General features: G+C 39.6%; 2 long non-coding RNA genes across 2 annotated transcripts; one reads left to right on the plus strand and one right to left on the minus strand.

The window, feature by feature from the left end:
• Positions 1-1,318: 1,318 nt before the first annotated feature.
• Positions 1,319-17,048, minus strand: LOC103460187 (uncharacterized). Its single transcript, XR_014089125.1, has 4 exons — positions 14,993-17,048; positions 14,656-14,897; positions 8,309-8,398; positions 1,319-1,634 (listed from the first exon to the last, which is right to left on the minus strand). It is a non-coding gene; the product is annotated as an uncharacterized LOC103460187 (long non-coding RNA).
• On the plus strand, positions 9,023-10,698 carry LOC103460183 (uncharacterized). The gene is made up of 2 exons (XR_014089126.1): positions 9,023-10,542; positions 10,620-10,698. It is a non-coding gene; the product is annotated as an uncharacterized LOC103460183 (long non-coding RNA).
• Positions 17,049-17,561: the final 513 nt, after the last annotated feature.

Raw genomic sequence — 17,561 nt, forward strand, 5'->3', positions numbered from 1 at the left:
TTAAATGCCATGATTTCATTAGCTGTAACTAAGAAATAATTAAACCAAAAAAATTGTTAAATATCCGTGCAATTAATCTGTAATGGGTTTTTATTTGTGAACTTTTATAATTAATATTCCAATTGATTTGATATGAATGTAGTTGGAAAACAAACATCAGCATCAGTTTGCCTTGCAAAGTCTGGACAACTGAAGGACTCCAGAAGCTTCAATTCAGTACGTCATTAAGGCAATTCAGCAGCCGCTTGGTTCAAACCATGAAAAACCCGATGGTGGACCTCTGAGTCCAGGAGAGTCGCTAACTGAAACATTTTGTCTGAATGAAAATAATAGTCAGGAGCATCTACTTTATATCCTTCACTCAACCTAAAACAGGAATCAAAGCTATTAGTTAGAACAAAAAGACACTGAGTATCTCCCATTAGTTTATATAGAGAAACTCCTGGTGTACCTAATCTTATTCTGCTTAGCAACCCAGAACAGGAACGTTTAGTTTTATACTTCACTCAACCCAAACCAGGAATTAGAACAAACTTGGAATCCAGAGAAACTATTTTTCTTTTCTATTAGTTTATTCAGAGAAACTCCTACTACTTTATAAATTGTGGAAAAAACTTTGTTTTTCTCTTGCTTTTCTTTTATTTTGTTTGTATTTACTATAACTCTTGTAAAGCATACTTTGAATTGCCTTGTTGCTGAAAATGTACTATATAAATAAATTACCTTACTTTATCTTACCATTATCTTCTAAGTTGCTAAGCTTCAGCTCATTGATAAACTGTTTGCTATCTTTGTTGAAGAAGATAGCGAGCCTCATCTTCTTAAGACTTAAAACACCGCTCATCCTCATTTGCATAATGAAGCAGATTATATAAATGAGGATGGCTTGGCTGCATAAGGAAAAGTAAAAAGAGAAGGTAAAGTATGGCCCATTTCTGCCACTGTGTTAAAAAATGTCTTTATAATGATTTGATATGACTTATAATAATATTATTATTATATTATAATGAAATAGTAAATATAATGTATCTCATTATAGTGAGATAGTTGCAGGTAAAGCAATTATTTCTTCAAAGAATAATGTGTCTTTACTACACTACTCTTTTATGTAGTAAAACTTCTCACAACATTGAAGCAAAAGCCATGGTTGACAGAAATTTTTGTAATCAGTTAATTTGAACAATGTTTCAAATGAGCACATGAAACTAAATGGTTCCGAAAGTCATTTTGTAAGATATTTGCAATGTAGCTGTGTTTGATGTGCTATATTTGTGTTCATGTTTCTTTCTTCGAAGGATACTAAGGAAATAGATCGAAGGTGTTGTAAAAGTATCATTAATGTATATTGTGTTATATTGTGTTCCTAAGATCCATCTGGAATCAGGGGTAGATGGCCAAAAAGCTTAAAAACATCATGGTGTTGAAATGTTCCTGCAGTCATTTTGTCTTGAAGAACAAAGGAGCAAATCCTAATTTGGTTCATTCAGGTCAGTTGGAAGAGTTTCTTTGTCCATGAAGAGAAACAGTAGAGTAAGAGAAACAAGAGGGTTGGAAAAATGTTTCCTGAGTGTTACTCTGCTTCCTGCGGTGTTCCATAATCCCTGCCACTGTTGACTGCTGGGCAAAGAGGACACCTAAAAAGAAAAACAAAACAGGTTTTACTTGTAGATGCTATACTCCCCTGATGTAAGAATCTGTTTATTTTACTGAGATCCAACTTATAATCAGTACAGTCAAGATTTTCTATTAAACATCTGTAACTTGGAAATAAAAAAAGGCTAATTCACCTTATTTAACTTTACAGCAGTTCTTAGCCCAAGAAAGTGACCTAATTGTTATTTTTAGAACAAGAAATAATATTTATAAAGCCCTTTATATCTCAAATTGAAACCTCAAAGGACACATTCACACAATGATGATGGCAAGCTTCTAGATTGCAGCTACAGTTGCTCTGGGCTAGACCAACACAGAGGTTCCCAAACTGTCGGGTGCACCCCATGGGGGGGCGCCATGCCATTGCAGGGGGGTATGCAGTATGGATGAATGAAGACAAAAAAAACATAACAACAATAAACCTTGGAGGTGGGGGCGTTTGAGTGGATGGAAGAGTATAAAAGGGAGTCTCTAAGAATCTCCCGATAACACTCCCCACGCGTTAACATACATCGTTCAACAAGAGAGCCAGAGTCTAACTCTCCCTATTTGTAATCCATAGGGGGGGTACAGAAAATGTTTGGAAACCACTGGGGAGCCCCAGGAGAAAAAGTTTGGGAAACACTGGGCTAACAGAAGAGAGGCTGTAATTTTGTGCTGTCGGCCCTTCTGACCAACAACAGCAGGCAAGGTGCTCAGGGCGAACAGACCAGGAATCGAACAGGCAACTTCAATGCCGTGACGGTGAGACAAGGAATTATTGAGAAGGGATTACTGCCAGGGACCAGGTGACCCTGTCCCTGGCACTACAGAGACTTAAATCTCTAATCTATACAGCAGACCTACTTTCAGTAAACAATCTAGCTGTGGAACTGTTCTTTTAACCAATCAGCTTACAGATTTGTGCCATGTGGACTCAAAGGCCCATATGACATCAGATATTTTCTGTGCTCTGATTGGAAGATAAGCGCAACCAATTCATAATTCCAAAGTTTTGCTAGCAAAGGATGTGCTACACACATTAATACTTGTACTTGATGTGTGTTTTTATTTTATGGTCACAATGACGGAGGGAAAAGAACAAATTGATTTGGTCTGAGAAATAATTAAAAATTCATTTTCAAGGTGGACTTTTCCTGCTCTCGTTCACACCTTAAGAAAGAGAGTGGTCTCAGTCAGTGTTTGCCACTTTCAACCCAGCGCAGTGCCCTTCAGTACCACTGGCTCACCACATCTTATCAGTATTGCAAATTATTGCTGTGAGTGCCTGCAAGGTAACAAGACAGAAAGGACAAACCACTACTATGGTCCCTTTCTATAGTACCACGCAATGGAACCATCCCTCGTTTCAGTAGTTCATGGAACTGAAACAAAGAGACCAACTCTATGACAGAATCTTTTGAAGTCTTTCTGCATAAAGATAGATGGATTGATGTCTACAGAGAAATAATCACAACCGAGTATTATGTATGTTATTTACATATAAAAATGCAAACTGTTTTAGCTGTAGTTTCGAGGTTTGGAGTTGTCTTAACTTGGTTTTTTGTTGTAATGTCTAGCATTCACTCTCAGTATACGTGGTATTCATCAATTGAATTAACATTAATATGAATAAACAGCACCTATTGCACTGTGTACTGTTTATGAGCAGTGATGTCAGTAATGCGTTACAAAGTAACTTTTTTCAGTAACTTTGTTTTGTAATTTAATTTTATTTCCTCTACCGTCGTTTCTATGCGAAAGTATCAGCAATGACAGAAATGTAAACAATGGAGGGAGATGGGCGTTTTGTTGCTGAAAAACAGGAACTATTTTGAGTTTCTGTCACCAAGTCCTATTATTATAAGCAGCTTTGGGCTTGTTTTTTCTAAAATCGCTTGCAAATTTAATAAGTCGTGGGTCACGCTTTTTTGGGCTCATTTTTGAATGTGAAGTTACTCATTTGGGTTTGGAAATAAACAGAGACTCATAAGAAATCCCCAAATTTGTCTGTCATCCAGGTAGTTTTAGTCAAATTCAAATTTTATTACAAAGCACTTCAGACTCAATTCAGTTATTCATCCAGTCACACACTGTTAATTACTTGATTCCTGTGGAATTTATTATAATCAGTTGTTTTTTTTCACTCTGAAATATGATTTACTAAGTGATTTAAAAAGTCCTGCTAAAGGGCAATAGTATTGTATTTCTCTACCTTGAGGATTTTTAACCTGCTGTAAATTACAAACAGTGGAAGATTATTACCAGGGCCGTGCAGAGACCACTAAAGGGGCAGGTGCTCAACAACAAAAAAAGGGCCCATCTAACCGCATTCTAGGACAGAATATTGACAAAGCCTCTCAGCTTTCAGAGTTTAATAAACAATGATCAATTACAAAAATGTGACATATACAATCAAAGCTAAGGAAAATCTCCATATAAAGCATAACACTATGCCTATGTAAGATAATTTATTAGTAATTTCTTTCTGCAGGTCTATTTTGTTATAGGAAAGTTTTGCAATATTCAAACCCGCAATTTAGCAAGATATGTAAATCAGAGCTGGACCACCAGACATATTTTGTCTTTACAGAATTACACTATTAAAAATTTAACAAGGGCACAATGCAACCTTTTAGTGACTGTAATCTATAAAAACGAGCTTCCTGTTTGCTACACTTGCAGTGGAGATGAAGATGGTCCATTCAGGAAAGCAGAGCTGCATCAAACTTTATCGTGGAACTGCAGAAAAAAAAAGAAGCAAATATTGAATTGTTAATGCATGTCACCATGAGAAAAGCCTACTGAGTTTTGCTTAAAAAAAACTTTAAAAAAAATTTAAATCACACATTTTTGACTCATAAAGTTAACTTTCTTTTTTGCAAAAACACTTGCGCTTGTCAGAAATCTTTTCTTGTTATTCTAAGTTTTTGTTTGTTACTCAAAGTTTTGCTTGTGATTCTCACATGGTGTCTTGAGCAGGGCCTAAAATCACAATAAAATATTTATGATGTGTGCAAATAAATGTTTGTGTTTGGTAAAAAATTAGTCATTTAATTTAAAAAAGTCTTGTAAACAAAACTTTTTTTTTTAAAGGAATCATTACAATTCCAAAAGTTTTGATTACAATTTTATTTTACTTAAACTAAAGTTAGTTTTTTTTTCCATTGAATAATTGGGAAACAAATTTAACTTCATACTCTGCGAACCAGACCCTAAACTTAAAGTCTGGGTTGAGTTTTTTCCCTTCATTAATGACACTTTTATTACATTCATTATATCTATCATGGTAATTCAGGGCGAGTTATTTTTAATTCTAAATGAATATCCTTGTTGGACTTTTATTTAAGTGCTATTCTCCTTCAAGATAAGTTTACCTAACGCTAGAATAAATACAATGGACCTTACCACAGGGTCCGCCTTTCATTGGCTAATGCCCATTTTACGTCACAGCGCAGCTATCACGTGGGTTACCAGCTCACAAACTCATGCTAATGTACATTGTGGACTAGCAGACCGACAGAAAGTTTTTGCGTCATGACTCGAAAAAAAATGGTTCTCTACAGTCAGTGGGGTATCTGTACAGGTGATGTCAGGTATCCTGATTGTGTTCATGGAACTAAAATTCACAGATTTCCAAAATCTGAAACGGAAAGCCTTGCTTGGATCAAAGCTTGTGCACGACCGCATTTGCTGCTCAACCATCGTAGGATCAATAAGAACAAAGTGTCTGCTGGTGTAAGTATTATTGCTTTGCTTTCTTTGTGTTTAGTGAATGAAAAATAAAGTCAATAATAAACACATCCATTATGAAAACCTTTTAGCCAAGTACAGCATAATGGCAGTACCGATACAACTTCTACATCCTGAAGCCTGTCTGTTACAGTCTTACGTTAGCGGAACAGATCAATATGCAATGTGTACCGTATCTGACATACGTTAACGATTTTATTTGACCTGAAAAGGCTTTTTACTAAACTGTAATCGTGTTAGCCACGCTAGCTTTTACTAAACTGCAATCGTGTTAGCCAAGCTAGCTTTTACTAAACTGTAATCGTGTTAGCCACGCTAGCACCGAGTACCGTGTATAAGTCCTAGGCACATTCGAACCCTCAAAACCATGAATGCCCGACTTACCCAGCCTTGCAAGAACAACAGCCATCAGTGATCTTGTCCACGGCTATATTTATGCTGAGGGTCTGAGGATCTGCTGTTTTCCTCATCGACTGGTAGCATTTAGCTGCAACTCACACAATGTTAGAAGCATCGCGTGGCTAAAACATCTTGATGTCGTCCAAAAAGGATGACATGAACTTGTTGGTTCCCTTGTCCATTGTCGTGGCTGATATTTTGTGAAAATCCGGCAGAAATGCTAAACTAATCGACTCAGAAATACTCTGCAGAGTCAGTCGAAACGAAAAATCCCATAGAAGCTAAGCTCTGCGAGGAGGTTAATGTGAGACATGAAGTCACGTGGGACTTTCGAGGGGCGTTTCTGGGCGGAGCTTGGTAAGGTCCATTTACATTATGCAGCAAAGGAAATTAGAAGATCTGACATATATCCATTATGGAGATGATTGGTTTTGAACGGGCGATGTGCCCTTATTGCATAAGCAATACTAAAGAATGACTGATATCATTGAAGATACAGGGGAGAAGCTTTTTAGTTATCTTGCTTTGCTAGCAAAGTCGTTAGCTATCAGCTAGCTAATAGCACAACAACAACAGCCTAATGTCTGTATGATAAAAATACTGAATCGATAAGATCAGTTTCTCCTCACCTGGCTGTCTCCTCCCCTCAGTAGTTCTTCAGAGAAAGGCAGACGCAGAGGCCTGTCAGTGTCTGTTGTATTTCATTACCTCTCTGCTTAAACCGCGACTCTGAGCTGAAGCAGAAACGATACTTCAACGTTTTCCGTCATCTGACAAGCAGCAAGTCTCCACTTTATTCACCAAAAACATTTTTTTAATTCACCAAAAACTGTTCTGTAATCTGGAACGTTCGCTACGTTGAGCTCCAGTTAGCCGCCTTATCTCACTGCGAGAGGCAACTGCATCATGCGTCATGGGAAAAAGGTCAAAGGTAACAAGGTGACCGGTTTATTATGTCATACAAAAAAGAAACAAATTTTCACACATGTTTTTATGTGTCAGAAGAGGGCTTAGGAAATAATAAAAAAGAAATAAAAAAAGACCAAAAGGGCACTTGGGGGCAAGGAGCAAAAAGGGCAGGTGCTCAAGCACCCCCAGCTCCCCCCTCTGCACGTGCCTGATTATTATATACTAATAACATAATGTATTAAACCCAGTTTGTGATTCGTTAAACCTTTTCTGTATTTGTGAAATCTATAATGAAGTTCTATAAATTTTACTCTGTGTTTGGCATCTTTTTCAGCAGAAAGCTTTGATCTCAAGCTCCCGTCCTCAAGAGGTGGTCTCATCCAACGTTTAGATGTTTCTCTGCTTCAGCACACCTGGCTCCATATTAGCTCATGAGCAGAGCTCTGTAGAGCTTGACTGCATGCTAGTGAGTAAGTTTAGCCATTAATTCAAATGTGCAGGAGAATGGAAACATCTAAAAGTTCCAGGAATCTGACCCTCTAGGACTTTTGTTATAAAAATACTTTGCATCATTACTATAGGTTAATGTTTATAAACAGCTCATTTAGATTTATCATGACTGATTGATTAGTTGTTGCACACATACTTTTATAGGCTGAGTATTCTTTAAATTGCACTTTTCACGTAGAGTAATGTATTCCAGATTTGTACTAGAGCATATTAGAAGTGACAAGGTTAGTTTCCTAATTCAGAAGCTACAATCAAAAGCCAACATCAGCTTCAGGGTAAATGCAAATGAATTTATGGTTCTGCATAACATTTGTATTTCCTTTTAACTCATGTAAAGCACTTTGAATTGTCTTGTTGATGAAAAATAAATTACCTTACCTTACCGTTGTTTGTATTCAAAACAGTGCATACATTTTGGCTCAGCAGGAGCAGTTTTTCAACACAGCAGCAACACGTTGAATTGTTGGCATTCCAGTGACATCTTGTAAGAACCCATGGAAGGCCAAGGTAACAATGAGTGCATGGCAGTGTGTGTCTGTCTTTTTTTTTTACTTAAAATAAAATGCACTGAATACAATTATATGTTCAGCTATAAACTGGCATGGTTATTGCTAAAGATGTTATCATGCAGTATGTATATATATATATATATATATATATATATATATATATATATATATATATATGCAGTGTTATGCATTTCCTATAGCCCCTCACTCAAATGTATAACAATGCCCCTATAAAAAGGAGACATACATTGGATGTGAAGGCTGCCAGATATCCCCCCCCTCCACACACACGCACGCACGCACGCACACACACACACACACACACACACACACACACCCCCACACACACACACACACACACACACACACCCCCACACACACACACACACACACACACACCAAGCTCCATCAACCTGAAATCCAAAGGTCCGATTTTAAGATTTCTAACGTTTTAAACTCTGTAGGGCTGCTGCTTCATCAGGCTGGATTTTATAGAAAAGACATCAAGTTGTGTAAAGAACTCAACACTAGGGTGCTGCTATAACTTATTGAGTTTCCTCCCTGCAATTATACCAGCAAAAGACCCCTCTATTTACCTGTGTAGACAACTCCATTTATTTCTATTGACATGTTGATGCTGTTAATGCCGCTGGTAGACAGGTTCAATGCGGACTCTTGTCTATCATCTGTCAAGAGAGAAAGCACAGGGGGAGAGAGGAAAACTCAATATAAGCATTTAGAAAAGAAATAGAAAAAGCAAGAGCAGTATTGCGAGAATTTGGAGAGTGACAGTAAAAGAGATTTATTAAGTATTCTGGGGACACAGGTATAAAAAGATGTGAATTATGGAGGACCTCTATCATAGCAACCAACCTGGGAACTATTACAAATACAGTTACAAATGGTTAATATTTTTTCTTACGTCTTCTCCCAAGACAGCCCCCCTCCCCCCCCACCCCCTAAAAGGAAAAAAAAACTAAAGGGGGGGAGTTTTAGGATTCAAGAGCTTAGCCCAGTCTAGAAATTGCTTTTCCATACAAAGTGTAATGATTCTGTGCTTTAGTCCTTTTTGGGGTTCATGTCATTATGTATAGTTGTTATAAGTTAGCATTGTATTTTGGTACATATTGTTATGTGTAGTGAAGGGCTTGTAAACACTGTTGAGAAGTTTACTGTGTGACCCAGAGCACTCGAACAGTGTCATAAAAATTAGCCTTTGCACTGACATCCACGTTGAGTCCACTTCAACTACATGCGGACCTCTTTGAATTGAAGTATGCCCAAGTATATTGGGACCTTTAGAATCCAAAACTATGGCACCATCTTGGTCAGTAGCCACCATAGCAGTAATTCACAAACAGGGTAAGGATCCCACTAGGGCCGTGCAGAGACCAGTAAAGGGGCAGGTGCTCAAAAAAAAAAAAAAAAAAAAAAGGGCTCATCTAACCGCATTCTAGGACAGAATATTGACAAAGCCTCTCAGCTTTCACAGTTTAATAAACAATAATAAATTACAAAATTGTGAGATATACAATCAAAGCTAAGGGAAATATCTATATAGAACATACAACTATGCATATGTAAGATAATTTATTAGTAATTTCTTTCTGCAGGTCTATTTTGTTATAGGAAAGTTTTGCAATATTCAAACTCGCAATTTAGCAAGATATGTAAATCAGAGCTGGACCACCAGACATATTTTGTCTTTACAGAATTACACTATTAAAAATTTAACAAGGGCACAATGCAACCTTTTAATGACTATAATCTATAAAAACGAGCTTCCTGTTTGCTACACTTGCAGTGGAGATGAAGATGGTCCATTCAGGAAAGCAGAGCTGCATCAAACTTTATTGTGGAACTGCAGAAAAAAAAAGAAGCAAATATTGAATTGTTAATGCATGTCACCATGAGAAAAGCCTACTGAGTTTTGCTTAAAAAACTTTTTAAAAAATTTAAATCACACATTTTTGACTCATGAAGTGAAAACACAATTTGCAAAACAAACTTTATTTGCGCTTGTCAGAAATCTTTTCTTGTTATTCTAAGTTTTTGTTTGTGACTCAAAGTTTTGCTTGTGATTCTCACATGGTGTCTTGAGCAGGGCCTAAAATCACAACAAAAGATTTATGATGTGTGCAAATAAATGTTTGTTTGGCAAATAACTTTTTATGTTCACGAGACAAAAATGATTTAATTAAAAAAAAAGGTTTTTAAACAAAATGTTTTGTTTTTAAAAAAAGAAATCATTACTGTTAGGTTCTGGGTGTCTTTTCTTAGCTTTGGGTTGCTGAGTTGTCTCCCCACCAGATGGGGTCTGAGAGGTGGCGGGCTGTGGGTTCCTGGATGACGTCATTCTCACATCTGTGGCGGATTACCTAATTGACGGCAGCATAAGAGGGGTGGAACGCCGGTACTTCGACGCCAGAGTGTCAACCGTTGATGGTACCTCCAGCCCCCTCAGAGTTGTTGCTCCGAGCTTTGTTTTGCCTTGAGAATCTGCAAGTGATTCCCACATCGTTTTTTCATTGTAAACCTTTTTTTTGCTCTCCACAGGATCCGCCCTGATCTGGTTGCCTGCTGTACCAGTTACCCAGCCACGACGCCTTGGGTAGCCTCCCCCATATGCCTGACAAACAAGACTCATCAGTTTCCATAACTCCATTACCTCTCAGAAGTTTCCGACCGGCCGTTCCCCCCTACTACCCGCCGCCTTCAGAGACAAACCCTCCTGTCCGCCCTCCAACGCCACTTTCCAACCCACCACGCCTCACGCAGAGACCCCTGAACCTACCACTCCCCCTCCAAGCCGTTTGAACGCACAGAGCCAGTAAGTTCACCCATTACACATTCTCAAACTCCCATTTCCCAGCACTTGAACTCACCACACTCCCCTTGTTTTCTCAGTACCCCGAGAGCAGCCGAGCAGTTCCCGGACCAGCTTCACTTTCTGTTTGCATCTGTAAAATAAACCTTTCATTTTTCATACTCCGTCTCCTATGGTGTTCTTGCATGTGGGTAAGATCCGTTAAACCCATCATGACAATTACAATTCCAAAAGTTTTGATTGCAATTTTATTTTACTTAACTGAGGTTAGGGCCACGCACCATTATGTACTAAAATTTCTATTCATTATGCTGCGCTTCATTAATGACACACTTTTATGACATACATTATATCTATCATGGTAATTCAGGGTGAGTTATTTTTATTTCTAAATTAATATCCTTGTTGGACTTTTATTTAAGTGCTATTCTCCTTCAAGATACATTTACTTAATGCCAGAATAAATGCAATGTACATTATGCAGCAAAAGAAATTAGAAGACATATATCCATTATGGAGATGATCGGTTTTGGATGGGCGATGTGCCCCTATTGCATAAGCGATACTGAAGAATGACTGATATCATTAAGATATAGGGAAGAAGCTTTTTATTTATCTTGCTTTGCTAGCAAAGTCGTTAGCTATCAGCTAGCTAATAGCACATCAACAACAGTCTAATGTCTGTATGATAAAAATGATGAATCGATAGATAAGATCAGTTTCTCCTCACCTGGCTGTCTCCTCCCGCTCAGTAGTTCTTCAGAGAAAGGCAGACGCAGAGGCCTGTCAGTGTCTGTTGTATTTCATTACCTCTGTGCTTAATTAAACCGCGACTCCGAGCTGAAGCAGAAACGATACTTCAACGTTTTCCCTCATCTGACAAGTAGCAAGTCTACTCTACTTTATTCACCAAAAACATTTTTTTTTTAATTCACCAAAACCTGTTCTGTAATCTGGAACATTCGCTACGTTGAGCTCCGCAGTTAGCCGCCTTATCTCACTGCACGAGAGGCAACTGCGTCATGCGTCACGGGAAAAAGGTCAAAGGTAACAAGGTGACCGGAGGGCTTATTATGTTGTGCAAAAAAAGCCAACAAAAAACTAAATAATTTTAGTACATGTTATTATGTGTCAGAAGAGGGCTTAGAAAATAATAATACCAAAAAATAAATAAATAAATAAAAATTGACCAAAAGGGCACTTGGGGGCAAGGAGCAAAAGGGGCAGGTGCTCAAGCACCCCCAGGCCCCCCCTCTGCACGTGCCTGGATCCCACTGTCTGCCAGACCTGTATCACTGCCGAGATATATGCATACTCATAGCATTCCTAGCAAGACAACTTGAACTTATCATCCAAATCATACACCCTGACACACATACACATATACGTATATGCGCTTAAAGTCACTCTACAACCTCCTTAGGTTGTAGAGCTGGTCCAGTGTTCCACGATCAGGAGGAAAGCCACACTGCTCTTCCTGAATCTGAAGTTCAACTATCCAACGGACCTTCCTCTCCAGGACCCCTGAATAGACCTTTCCAGGAATGCTTAAGAGTGTGACCCCTATGTAGGTGGAACACACTCTGCAGTCCCCCTCTTTGAATAGAGAGATCACCATCCTGTTCTGTCAATCCAGGGGAACTACCCCCAATGTCCAGCCAAAATTGCAGAGTCGCGTCGAATCTCATTTTGTAAAGGACTCAATGAGTCCTTTAACCACCTCGGTGACCTCATCCCCAGAGATGGGAGAGCCCAACCCATAAATGGAAGGCATGTTGGTGGGAAGGATTCTGCCCGTTGGAACACAACGTCCTGAGTTGAGGTCAGCAGCACACCATCCCCACTATAAACAGTGTTGGTGCTGTACTGCTTCCCCCTCCTGAGACGCAGGATGATGGACCAGAATTGCCTCGAAGCCGTACGGAAGTCTTTCTCCATGGCCTCTCCAAACGTCTCCCACGCCAAAGTATTTGCCTAAGTAATCACCCGATCTGTATGCCGCTTGGGCTGTCGGTACCCATCAGCTGCTTATGGAGTCCCACAGGCAAAAAATGCCCGATAGAACTCCTTCAGACTGACAGCATCCCTCACCTTTGGTGCCCACCAGCAGATTCAAAGATTACCGCTGCGGCAGGCGGAAACAACAGCCCTGATAAGCAGTTTCAACAATGGAGACCCGGAATAATGGTTTACTCAGACTCAGTGTCCCTCACCTCCCGCGGAAGTGTTCTAAGTTCTCCCGGAGGTGGGAGTTAAACCTCTGTCTCATGGAAGACTCTGCCAGATGTTCCCAGCAGGCCCTCACAATATGTTTGTAGCTGCCAGATCTGATCGGCTTCCTCCCCCACCACCAGGGCCAGCTCACCACCACGTAGTGATCAGTGAACAGCTCTGCACCTCTCTTCACCCGTGTCAAAGACATGTAGCCGCAGATCAGATGAAACGACGACAAAGTCGATGATCAAACTGCAGCCTAGGGTGTCCTGGTGCCAAGAGCACATATGGACACCGTTATGCCTGAACATGGTGTTCGTTATGGACAATCCATGACGAGCACAGAAGTCCAACAACAGAACACCACTCGGATTCAGATCAGGGGGCCCATTCTGTCCAGCCACACCCCTCCAGGTCTCACTGACATTGCTCACGTGAGGATCAAAGTCCCCCAGCAGAACGAGGCAGTCTCCAGGAGAGGCACTCTCCAGTATCCCCTCTAAGGACTCCAAAATAATTTTCTTTGTAGGGAGTCTTTCACACGTAGATATTAGATTAAATAATATGACTGCCTTGGCCTGTCCATGGGTACTTGGCAGGGTTATCCTCTCAGCCTGCTTCTCTTTACTTTAACTATCGAGCCACTTTCAATTATGCTTAAAACTTCAAAAAGCTTTAGGGGTATTTATAGAAAACATCGACTGACTTTATATGCGGATGACTTATTGCTCTACCTTTTACCCAATATTTTCTATCTCCAACATTGTATATTTGCTAAACAGTTTTTGTCATGAATTGCAGTTAGAGGTGGTGAGGTAAACGCGGTTGGACCCAGGATGTAGAGAAAATAATGATTTTATTAAGGAAATCCAAGCAGCAAAGGTGAGCGATGAGACAAGGTAAACGGAGACACTGGTAGCATTGGTGATTACTTAACAAAAGCACGTCATGACAAGGACCCGGCAGGTAAACACAGACACAGGTTGGATTAAATTCACAGGGAAGTTAATCAGGGAAAACAGGACACAGCTGGGATCAATCTGGGGCAGATGAGACAACACAGGAACTAAACTGACACACAGAAAACCAAATCCTCACAGTTTTAGTACATTTTCAAGATATAAGTTGAACTTCCTAAAGAGTCAATGTTGTCTTATTAATCACTTAAGCACTCCAAATTACAGAAAATTACAAGCTGCAAGAACAATTTATAGTATCAAGTCGAAAACTGGCACTCACTTAAACAGCAATAAAGAAGAGGGAAATGGTGAAGCTGTGGCCAGCTTTCTGATGGAGTTGCAGTTTTGTGCAGACAGTGTGAAACAACGAAAATACTTAATATCAGCTTGTGATGTGATTTTTTCCTTCCTGTATTGTAATAATAATAATAATTAATTATAATCATGATAATAATAAAGTTTATGCATGGCTACACTTTTACGTTGTACATTTAAAAAAATAAAGTGCCATAATGTCATTTTATGTATATGTGTTTCGAAATAATCAGCTGATTTGAGTCTTTATCATTATGTCACAATAAATTTCTATAAGACAAAATTAGGTTGTGGTTCAGTCCATCTGAACCACAACCTCGAGGTTCTCCATTGCTGAGAGTTGTTGCAAACATCAGCAGAGAGTTGACCACAGCTGCTGAACGTCTATGATACTGAGAAACAGAGCGGATAACGGAAAAGCCTGTGGTAGAACCGAACTATACTCTAACTGGCTAGAGTGCCACTTGCTGGTGGAAAAGCGCCTATATAGTCACGTGATTGTGCTATGAATTGGCACTAGATGCCTGGATAATACTGGCTCTTTAAAACTTAATTAGTTGACATGTTTTAGCACAAATGCACAAATATTTGTCTTAATCTGGTGTTATGCTGGTAACAAGTATCTTACCTCTTTTGGCAGAAGGGGCTTGGGTGATATAGTTGCTTTGGTGAGAAAGCATTGGTACATGTGGCTGTATTGTTGTTGTTGGGAGAGAAGTCTGTGGGCCTGCGACAGAATAGCTGAAGATGGTAGAACTGTAGTTCTGCCTACGGCTCTCCCGACGGTTGCTGTCTATTGCTGCTTGAAGTTCACCAGGAGAGCTCAATCCCCGCTTTTCACATTCATATGGATAGAGGTACTTCATATACCTGCATCAAACAGCATACAATTTCCTTTGAACAATGAGGCATCTTTCAATATTAGTTTTGTAGTGTCAAAATGCTATCTGAGTGTTAAAATTTACTTGTAAAATAAAAAAGGACTCTCCCACTTTCCTTACTGAATCGGTTGTGGAGATAACAGAAAAATGGCTCAAACTACCTGTGTTCTTTATTGGTCAAACAAATATTTTAATCATTACATTCTTACCTACATTTTTGTTTGTTTTCAAATCAATTCCACTTTCCCCACCACCCTCCCTTTTTTAGTTAGAAAATGTAAACAAAACCTTTTCTAACTAAAGCCCAAAGCCCCCCTTTAAATTGGGGACTGGGGTTACAATTATCAAATCTTTCATATTAATTTTGGGTAGCCCAGATCAGAGCAGCTATGTTTTACTTTACTACCAGCCAGCCCCCAGTATGGGTCATATTGAGACAGGAAAAAGCTCATTGAACAAACAAAAACATTGGCAAAAAGCCCTTGATTAATTGGAGGGAAAACAACAATCATCCCAATTCTCATAATTTGTTGGCAACAATTTTAAATCATGTAGAGAAATGCTTAAAACAAAGTGCTGGTTTGTTTTAAGTAGAACATGGGATGGATACAAAGGGATGGATACAAAGAATCAAAGGAAGGTGAAGATGGACTGCCATGGGACTGATGATGAAAGTGAACTCGTAGGGCCAATGAACCTGGAGGATATCTTTTTGGACATGGATTTTAAAAGGATGTCACAAGCAGATAACCAAATCTCTTGTTCAGGTAAGTATTAAGGGGCAGGAGTTTTTTTTTTCCGGATGGCATAACGTTGGTTCTGATCAGTAGTGTGATGCAGGGCAAAGATGGTGTTGGTCTACATGTTCTTGCAACGCCAGCTGTGGTGATAAGCAGAGGTGACAGAGATATCATGTGCCTTGGAGGGAAATGGAGGTGGCTGGCAACCTAGAGAGACTTCAAAAGGACCACAGCTACTGGGAAGAGACCAGTTTCCCATCAGAGTTGTGTTCTGCAGGGCAGAGACAGCGTGATACTTCGTTAATTGTTGAACTAGAAAAATATGATCCTAAATAAAAAAAGAAGTGAGGAGCTGCCTCTCTCGCACCTACCTCCACCATCACTCAGAATTCTGGTGGGGGAAGCTGCGAGAGTGCCTGACGGACCCGTTGCATGCAGTCACTTATCACACCACTAGGTGGCTCCAAATAAACGCATCGATCAAAAATCTCATAAACACATGCAACCATCACTACAATCATTTTGATCAAAACTCACACATACACACACAAGCTTTTCTCTCTGTTACACAGACACCAGCCAAAGATAGTGACAGTGCATGGATCAGGATTTAGTGTGAAAGGGACCAATCTTCGTGTGGATTGTGTTTAATTTTTCAGTCATAGCCAGGGACTGTGGATGAGTTGGCAGTGGGAAAGACAAAAAAAAATAACTCATGGTGGTTACAGGAAATTATTAATTCAAGTCTGACTGATCAGTAGCCAGAGGAAGGGAACTGCCATCTAGGGCAGAAACCCAAAGTGGGGAAGGGAGTGGCACAGTTTCAATATTGCACTGTTTAATTATGGAATGATCAATCAATGTTTGTTTGCAGCCAGAGTCAATGAGAGCACTCAGATTTATGGAATCATTATTGAAAAAGAGAGTGGCAGGTAGTCGGAAGTGGGGATGAGTGTGATGATTGAGTCAGTCTGTTAGAGATTTTGGTATTATCATTTTGTTAATACTTTAGTTCATATTCAGTCTAATGTTAATCAATAGTTAATCAACATTCAGTCTATAGATTATTGTGATTTTCAATTTAAAGTGTTCTCTTCCCTCTGTGTGTTTAAACTGACCTGGAGGCCCCATCTGCCTGTTTGTCTTCATGTGAAACAGTTAACTGTGTTTCCCAGACCTTGAATTATGTTTCCACAGATGCCTTCTACTCAACTGGAATACTCCCTACCTTAGAAACTGCCTGTGTGCAGTAGCATTTTGTCTCTGCTGTCTTCCTTACCTATCCTCCCTCTTTTTTACTTGATAATAAAAGACAAGCTGTAACCAAAGGTCTTCAGATGCTCAGTGAACGGCTTGGAGGAGCAGTTTGCTGAGTCTTCTCCTTTTGCAAAAGCTTGGCCATAAAATTCATATACGTCGTCTGTGGTTCTTTTATGAAGGTTCGAGAAAAATACCTATCATTTCTTGGTGCCGAAACCCATACCGACGGCTGTCAGGCAGAGGAAGACGCACTGAATCCATGCATGGCCAGAGTCAACAGGACCTGGGAAGAAAGACCCAGGAGGCAAAATTCTTCGCTGGGCCAGCGACGTAGGTCCGACTTTGTCTGCCAATGGCGGATTGATGAGATCCAACAGGACAACCCAAAAACTACAGAAACGTAGGTGAATTTTAAAATTGTTATTTTAGAGGTTTGAGAATCCTTGTAAGATGTCGCTCTGCTAAAACTCTGTTCGAGGAGATCCCATAAGGGCAAGTCCTCCTGTTATAACAAACAGTAATAAGTTTGTTATTACTGTTCTGTTATTACTGTGATGATATTGCTGTTTTGCTACTGCTGCTTTGTTGGTGTGTGTGCATGAAGGAGTGAATGGTGCTTCTCTCTCTGGGATTAAAACTCTCTGTCTTCGGAA

The sequence above is a fragment of the Poecilia reticulata genome, chromosome 9, assembly GCF_904066995.2.
Source record: "Poecilia reticulata chromosome 9, P_reticulata-male-v2, whole genome shotgun sequence".
Lineage (NCBI taxonomy): Eukaryota > Metazoa > Chordata > Actinopteri > Cyprinodontiformes > Poeciliidae > Poecilia > Poecilia reticulata.